Below are 9,708 nucleotides of genomic sequence, written 5' to 3'. Positions count from 1 at the left end.
GCGGCTGAACGTGTAGACGTGCAGTCTCGTCCCCGTGCTACCCGCGTCGATGATCACTGAGATCAGAGCAGGGGGCCGCCCCCCCCCACCCCCTCCACCACTCCCCCCCCCACTACCACCAAACCACAACCACCCCACCACCACCGCCACCACCGCCACCATCAACCATGACAACCGCAGTGGTTGCAGGGTCGTGGGGTCATCCTTGACCACACCATCACAGGCACCATCACTACCAGCTTCATCATCATCGTCATCATCATCGCGACTATCAGCGGCACCACCACTGACACCATCACTACCAATTACACCACCACCACAACCACCACCACCCTCAGCCTGGAGCGCCATGGTGGTTGAGGAGGAGTTAGCGCTGTGAGTGATTCTCGCTCTCTCAGCTGAGCTCAAGTCTCCTCGCAGCATTAACGTCTTCACTCCTGCGGGGACAGACACGGCACCGGTAGACATGTCATCCATCATCCAATTATCATCCATAATCATTCAATAATCATCCATCAATCATCATCATTCAATCATCCATCAATCAATCAGCTTCATCATTCAATCATCAAATCATCATCCATAAATTATAATCATCAATCATCCATCAATAATCCATGATCACTACACTGCTGGATGAAGGTTCCACCAAAGCCAGCGCCACCTCTAAATGGGTGTGCATGTGGTCGTACGCATGTCTACGTATGTGTCTGTACGTACGCATGTGTGTACGTACGCGCGTGTATTTGCAAGCGAGTGTGCAGTGTCAAACAAAGGCTTGCTGCTTGCACGTCACGGGACAGACCCAGGTGCCATGGGTTGACTGAGATGAATGGCATCACCTGTGCTCCCTACTGTGCCATCTTGCTGTGTTTTAGCCGCCCGGCGCTTCGCTCGTCATGAGCGTCGCTCTTCCGTCCCTCTGCTGTTATTGGAGGGCGACTGCCTCCAACCGACCAGCAGCGTCCTTCAAGAGCCTCCCTCCACAGAGGCTGATCTTGACACCGCTGGTATCGGTAATCGGCAAGTCCACTTAGCTCCACATCCTCCTGTATCGCATCCATCCATCTCCTTTCTAGCCCGTGTCATGCCCGTTTTTGCCCCCTATATCCAGCGAAACAGAAGTTGCTTGGAGGAGCTCAGTGATGGGAATGTGTCCAGATCTTGATATGTTTTGTAATCTCCTCGCACAATCCATCCTGGTTATAAACCCAGGATGGATCGTAGGCAGGCCAGCCTGGATGTTTCTAACCAGTGAAGATGTTCCATAAGGGGGGGGGGGGGGGGGGTCCCACGTTTCACACGCATAGACAAGGGAGGGCATTGACTGGGGCACGTGACGTTGCGGCAGCTGGCTGCCAACAACTCTTGCTCCCTCGTACCTTCCTCACCTCTCCATTCACCCTTCCCCGTGCGCCTTCTTCTCATCTTCCTCATTTTCAACTGCATTCTCATTTATTTAGTTTCATTATTGTCTGTATTACTGCTTTAGTGGCTCCCTGCTCCCGTGCGCGCCGTCCGCACTTCCCAGCAATGCAGTAGCTGGCGAGAGCCGGCTGTGCCATCTGGAGAGTGCGGCTTCCCTGCCGCTCGGTGTGTAGTGGGTAAATAACTGAAGGAGAGTTCCTTGAGGCAACACGGTTTTATTTTAACAATAACTGCGTAGCACAAAGGGGTAGCGGCCCCTTACACCCCGATACGGTAAGGAGGTCGCCCCTCCGGACTAATACGCCTCTCACTGGCTATGTTCACGCCTCACGAGCAGTGGCGGCTCCTGCAAAATCTCTCAGGGGGGGCAAATGTCTGGATGATTGATAAGGATAAGGTCCACCCATGCAATGGATAAATTAACAGCTTAAGCATGTAAAGGCAACTTCACTTCTTTAATATTAATGAAAAATAAAGTGACTCTTACAATACATCTTGTTTGTTTCTATACTCACTATTATTACAATCCACTCAGTTTCTTTTATTAAAGATTCCACTAGGTGGCGACAAATAATATTGTTGACTGAAACGTGCTAACGTATGATGACGTAAGCACGTATGATGACGTAAGCACGTTAGGGCGAGCCCTCCCAGAAGCCATAGAGAATGCATTGGAGCGCCCGCCGTTCGAAAAAAAACATCTTTGAATGTAAGTCTATGGGAACACTCAGGGCGATTCTCAGCCAGAGTGAAATCGCCCAAAAAGAGGCGGTACTCCACAGAACGTAGCATGACGCTGATTGGACTATATCCAGAGGCTGACAGTGACGGCTAGCGTGACTCTGTGGTTGAATGACATTGGTGGTGCGTCGCCCAATTGCCCTAATGAAGAAACCGCCCCTGCGCACGCGTGAAGCTTGTCGGTCTTCACTGGTACGAGCTCGTGCCGACCCTAGCCAGGGGTTCGGCTCTGCCCTGGGGCTCTTCTCTTCACGAGGCTTCTTCAATCTTCAGGCGAACGACGACTGCCGGGATCGTTCAGAGGTCCGGCTGTTATACCGAGCCGTGGCTCACTCCGCCCCGGCCACACCTTCCTTCTGGAACCTTCCAGCAGGACCTGGGGGTGATGTCATCCCCCAGCCCCTCTTGGGGTCTGCGCCACTGGCCATGCCGTTTCTTCGGGGCTTCCGTTGATCCCGTGGACCATTGTCCCTTAACACTGGGGCTCAGCCCCTCTTCTTGCCCCCTATTGGCACGGTCGGTACTACCGGCTAATTGTATTGGCGAATGCGCATCGCGCCCAATAACACCTCTACAGATGTGTCACTCCGACGATTGAGTTGGGCGGCTCTCCTCCCGAGCTGCACTGCCGGCACGCCAGGGGCACTCGCTCTGAGAGCACCCTTACTCTCGGCGTCCGTAGACACAACAACAGCCGCCATTCGCCACTAAGTTGTGGTGACATTACCACGGTGCTTGTGCCACGCTAAGTGCACTCCGAGGCCATTTGACGTGTCGAAGGCTCGCTGGCAGGTCATGGAATAGACCCCAGGTGCCATAGGTTGACTGACTGGGAGATGCAGCAGCTGTGTCCCCTATTGTACCAACTTGCTGCGTCTTAGCCACACGGTGTTTCACCTGTTTTTGTGAGCGTCACTCCTCTGCCCTCCATTGTTGTTGGAGGGCGACTGCCTCCAACTACCCAGCAGCCTCCTGCATGAACCTCCTCCATATGTACACACTCACCGTCACTCATCCTCACCCCCATCGTGGTAGAGGAATATGAACCCTTCACAGCAGTGCCGGTATGCGTGTCTGGTATTCGCAGTGGTGCCAGTATGCATGCTTGGTATGCAGAGCAGTGCAGGTATGCGTGTCTGGTATTCACAAGTGGTGCCAGTATGCATGCTTGGTATGCAGAGCAGTGCAGGTATGCGTGTCCGGTATTCACAAGTGGTGCCAGGATGCATGCTTGGTATGCAGAGCAGTGCCGGTATGCGTGTCTGGTATTCACAAGTGGTGCCAGTATGCATGCTTGGTATGCAGAGCAGTGCCGGTATGCGTGTCTGGTATTCACAAGTGGTGCCAGTATGCATGCTTGGTATGCAGAGCAGTGCAGGTATGCGTGTCTGGTATTCACAAGTGGTGCCAGTGTGCATGCTTGGTATGCAGAGCAGTGCAGGTATGCGTGTCTGGTATTCACAAGTGGTGCCAGTGTGCATGCTTGGTATGCAGAGCAGTGCAGGTATGCGTGTCCGGTATTCACAAGTGGTGCCAGTGTGCATGCTTGGTATGCAGAGCAGTGCCGGTATGCGTGTCCGGTATTCACAAGTGGTGCCAGGATGCATGCTTGGTATGCAGAGCAGTGCAGGTATGCGTGTCCGGTATTCACAGCTGTGCTAGTTCACTGCATTCAAACACTTAGACAATAAAACCGGTTACCGCTTTGCCGCACTGCTAGACAATGTCTGGAAAAGGGCTAACAGCGGTGAGTTGGTGGTTTGGGTGTCAATCTCCCAGCACGGTATGTGAAGCAATGGGGAGTGCAGTACTTACATCTCGCTCACACCGGTTGAGATCATGACTCAATCTGCACCGAAATCAGTACCCAATTGTGGTAACTGGTTCACCTTTAATAACCTTGGTATGTACGTATATACGTACAAAGATCCCCATATTGCCTTAACAGACCGTTGGGGTTAATGATGTTATTGAGTAGCACCTATGAAGGCCGGCACGGCACACATCACAGATTTGAGGCCGAGCCAACCTCACCGGTGTTGGTGGTCGCGAGTGGGAATCAAACTCGGGTTACCGGGTTCATAGCACAATGCGCTAACTGCTACACTATATATACACATACACCTCTATGTATACATACGTACACAAACGTGTACACATACACATGTATGTACTGTACACGTGTATATCTCTCGTTTCTCTGGCTCACCTTCCTCCATGTCTTTGTCAGCCCCTGCTGGTCCCGGGGTCTCTGCTCAAAGTCCAAGTCTGTCCTACACTCACTCACTCACCTGCCACGATGACTCGGCAAATCACAGCTCACTCATAGTGCCTCCCCGTGAGTGGGTGAGTGGATGAGTAGGTGAATGTGTGGGTGAGTAGGTGGGTGAGTGAGTGAGTATCTGGGTGAGTGAGGGGATGGATTTGTGGGTGGATGTATGGATAGGTGAGTGAGTGGGTTGGTGAGTGGGTTGGCGAGTGGGTGAGTGAGTGGGTGAGTGAGTGGGTGAGTGAGTGGGTGAGTGAGTGGGTTGGTGAGTGGGTGGGGGTGAGTAAGTGGGTTGGCGAGTGGGTGAGTGAGTGAGTGGATGGGTTGGTGAGTGGGTGGGTGGGGACGGGTGGGTGAGCGAGTGGCTGAATGATTGGGTGGGTTGTAACGCTGAGCGCGCCCCGTTGTAATGCGGAACGCGCATCGTTGGAACGCCCTCTGGATAGAGAGTCCAGTGCTGCTGCAGCTGACCCGTTACATCCAATCAGAATATTTATACTGGTCGGAACCACCTGGTTCCACCAGCCCACAGGGGATTATTGTGTCCGTCCGTCGTGCATCCAAAAATGGGAGGGGTGGGGCTGGGTGGAGAGGGGAAGGTGGGAAGGGGCTGGGTGGGGCTGGGTGGGGAGGGGCTGGTCACCCCGTGGTGACCTGATAAAACTCAACGTTTAACCTACTCACGCCGGCTTGTGCCCTCCCTCACAGTCGGCCATATTTGCGGAATACACCACGCCGCCGTTGACCCTGGCCATTGACCGAGCAACCCAACGTTCCTACCAGCTCCCTCCTGCATAATGCACGGACATAAGTGATACTAATCACATACCTGCATTTCCCATATCCCCTCCCTGTGATGCTGCTAATCCTGCATAATGCACGGGCAAAGTAGCACTAATCACATACCTGCATTTCCCATATCCCCTCCCTTGGATGCTGCTAATCCTGCATAATGCACGGACATAAGTAGTACTAATCACATACCTGCATTTCCCATAAATATGCTAAATTCCTCTTGATATGCAAATTCTTTTGTCAAGGCGCCCCCCCCCCTTCCAACCCAGCTTATATATATGCTCCAAGCACGTGTGCTGTTTCATTCAGACGCTGTCGCCTCGACAGACCTGGTTTCACCTGAGGACGGCTACTTGCGTTGTGGCCGAAACGTCGTGAGAATTATTTTATTATGTTTTATTTTTATTATTTTATTACTTCCCTTCTACGTGACTTTACCGAAAGAACCAAGAACACAAATGATAGCTCAACCAAGTGGCTTATCGCGTGTAAATGTATAGCAGCCAAATAATGTAAACGCGTGTTTCTATGGCAGCAGCTGCCTTCGTTGTTATAGTTATAAAGTTAAAACCGGGACGTCCATCGCTATAGACATTACTGAGCGACCGTCATCATGGGGGACAATCACAGCAGGGATAGTGATTGCTGCTGTGATTGTCCCGCATGATGACGGACGCTTGTGTTGCGATGAGAAACGTCGTGATCTATGTTAGTTTATACCTTCGTGACTTTACCGAAAAAAAACAAAGAGCATGGATTCCTGCAGTCACGGAAGGTCCAAATGAAAGGCAGGCTCAAGTGCAACACACCCCAGGAACCGCAACAAAACACGACGTGAATCCCCCCCTCCGAATGTGATCCACATCTTGCTGTCGGTATTCCCCTGCACATACTATTAGCACGTTTGGCTAGGTACGGTACGAAAAAAGTTCAAAATATTGTACAACAGATACCACTCATTTTCATCAACTACCACTCATCATCATCAACTACCACTCATCTTCATCAACTACCACTCACCATCATCTACTACCACTCATCATCATCAACTACCACTCATCTTCATCAACTACCACTCACCATCATCTACTACCACTCATCATCATCAACTACCACTCACCATCATCAACTACCACTCATCACCATCAACTACCACTCACCATCATCAACTACCACTCACCATCATCAACTACCACTCACCATCATCAACTACCACTCACCATCATCAACTACCACTCACCATCATCAACTACCACTCACCATCATCAACTACCACTCACCATCATCAACTACCACTCACCATCATCAACTACCACTCATCATCATCAACTACCACTCACCATCATCAACTACCACTCACCATCATCAACTATCACTCACCATCATCAACTACCACTCATCATCATCAACTACCACTCACCATCATCAACTACCACTCATCTTCATCAACTACCACTCACCATCATCAACTACCACTCATCTTCATCAACTACCACTCATCATCATCAACTACCACTCATCATCACCATCTACTACCACTCACCATCATCAACTACCACTCACCATCATCAACTACCACTCACCATCATCAACTACCACTCAACATCATCTACTACCACTCATCATCATCAACTACCACTCACCATCAACTACCACTCACCATCATCAACTACCACTCAACATCATCTACTACCACTCACCATCATCAACTACCACTCACCATCATCAACTACCACTCACCATCAACTACCACTCACCATCATCAACTACCACTCACCATCATCAACTACCACTCACCATCATCAACTACCACTCATCATCATCAACTACCACTCACCATCATCAACTACCACTCACCATCATCAACTACCACTCACCATCATCAACTATCACTCACCATCATCAACTACCACTCATCATCATCAACTACCACTCACCATCATCAACTACCACTCATCTTCATCAACTACCACTCATCTTCATCAACTACCACTCATCATCACCATCTACTACCACTCACTATCATCAACTACCACTCACCATCATCAACTACCACTCACCATCATCAACTACCACTCAACATCATCTACTACCACTCATCATCAACTACCACTCATCATCATCAACTACCACTCACCATCATCAACTACCACTCACCATCATCAACTACCACTCATCATCATCAACTACCACTCACCATCATCAACTACCACTCATCTTCATCAACTACCACTCACCATCATCTACTACCACTCATCATCATCAACTACCACTCACCATCATCAACTACCACTCATCACCATCAACTACCACTCACCATCATCAACTACCACTCACCATCATCAACTACCACTCACCATCATCAACTACCACTCACCATCATCAACTACCACTCACCATCATCAACTACCACTCATCATCATCAACTACCACTCACCATCATCAACTACCACTCACCATCATCAACTACCACTCACCATCATCAACTATCACTCACCATCATCAACTACCACTCATCATCATCAACTACCACTCACCATCATCAACTACCACTCATCTTCATCAACTACCACTCATCATCATCAACTACCACTCATCATCACCATCTACTACCACTCACCATCATCAACTACCACTCACCATCATCAACTACCACTCACCATCATCAACTACCACTCAACATCATCTACTACCACTCATCATCAACTACCACTCACCATCATCAACTACCACTCATCATCATCAACTACCACTCACCATCATCAACTACCACTCATCATCATCAACTACCACTCACCATCATCAACTATCACTCACCATCATCAACAACTACCACTCATCTTCATCAACTACCACTCACCATCATCAACTACCACTCACCATCATCAACTACCACTCACCATCATCAACTACCACTCATCATCATCAACTACCACTCATCATCATCAACTACCACTCATCATCATCAACTACCACTCACCATCATCAACTACCACTCACCATCATCAACTACCACTCACCATCAACTACCACTCACCATCATCAACTACCACTCATCATCATCAACTACCACTCATCTTCATCAACTACCACTCACCATCATCAACTACCACTCACCATCATCAACTACCACTCACCATCATCAACTACCACTCACCATCAACTACCACTCACCATCATCAACTACCACTCATCATCATCAACTACCACTCATCATCATCAACTACCACTCATCATCATCAACTACCACTCATCATCATCACTACCACTCACCATCATCAACTACCACTCACCATCATCAACTACCACTCACCATCAACTACCACTCACCATCATCAACTACCACTCATCATCATCAACTACCACTCATCATCATCAACTACCACTCACCATCATCAACTACCACTCACCATCAACTACCACTCACCATCATCAACTACCACTCATCATCATCAACTACCACTCATCTTCATCAACTACCACTCACCATCATCAACTACCACTCACCATCATCAACTACCACTCACCATCATCAACTACCACTCACCATCAACTACCACTCATCATCATCAACTACCACTCACCATCATCAACTACCACTCACCATCAACTACCACTCACCATCATCAACTACCACTCATCATCATCAACTACCACTCATCATCATCAACTACCACTCATCTTCATCAACTACCACTCACCATCATCAACTACCACTCATCATCATCAACTACCACTCACCATCATCAACTACCACTCACCATCAACTACCACTCACCATCATCAACTACCACTCATCATCATCAACTACCACTCATCATCATCAACTACCACTCATCTTCATCAACTACCACTCACCATCATCAACTACCACTCATCATCATCAACTACCACTCACCATCATCAACTACCACTCACCATCATCAACTACCACTCATATTTTTTGCTACCTTCCCCGCTCCGATTAACACGGTTGGCTACGTACGGTGCAAAAGAAGTTCAACATATCGTAGTAAATACAGGTGAGTGAGTGGTGTACCTGTTTCGCATTGTTCTTTGCTGTTTGTAGACAAGTGACACAGAGACAGGGACACACAGAGACAAGGGAAAGAGAGACACCGCGAGACAGAGAGAGACACTTGGGAGATAGACGGAGACACTAAGAGCGGAGTGGTCCCTGTCTACTCCACGTGGACCCGGCGGCTCGAGTTGAGTGATTTCACCAACTCGCGTTTTGTGTTTAGGATTCACCCGCGGCCACTGCGGCTTCCGTAGGTCCCGCCTACTTTGGCCATAAGCCCCGCCCCTCTCGTGTGGCCCCGCCCCTCTCGTGTGGCCCCGCCCCTCTCGTGTGGCCCCGCCCCTCTCGTGTGGCCCCGCCCCTCTCGTGTGGCCCCACCCCACCCGCCCCCTCCCCACTCCACCCGCCCCCTCCCCACTCCACCCGCCCCCTCCCCACTCCACCCGCCCCCTCC

Source organism: Lethenteron reissneri, chromosome 53, assembly GCF_015708825.2.
Source record: "Lethenteron reissneri isolate LAM-NWPU_2019-01 chromosome 53, ASM1570882v1, whole genome shotgun sequence".
NCBI lineage: Eukaryota > Metazoa > Chordata > Hyperoartia > Petromyzontiformes > Petromyzontidae > Lethenteron > Lethenteron reissneri.
Note: the sequence above shows the minus strand (reverse complement) of the source record.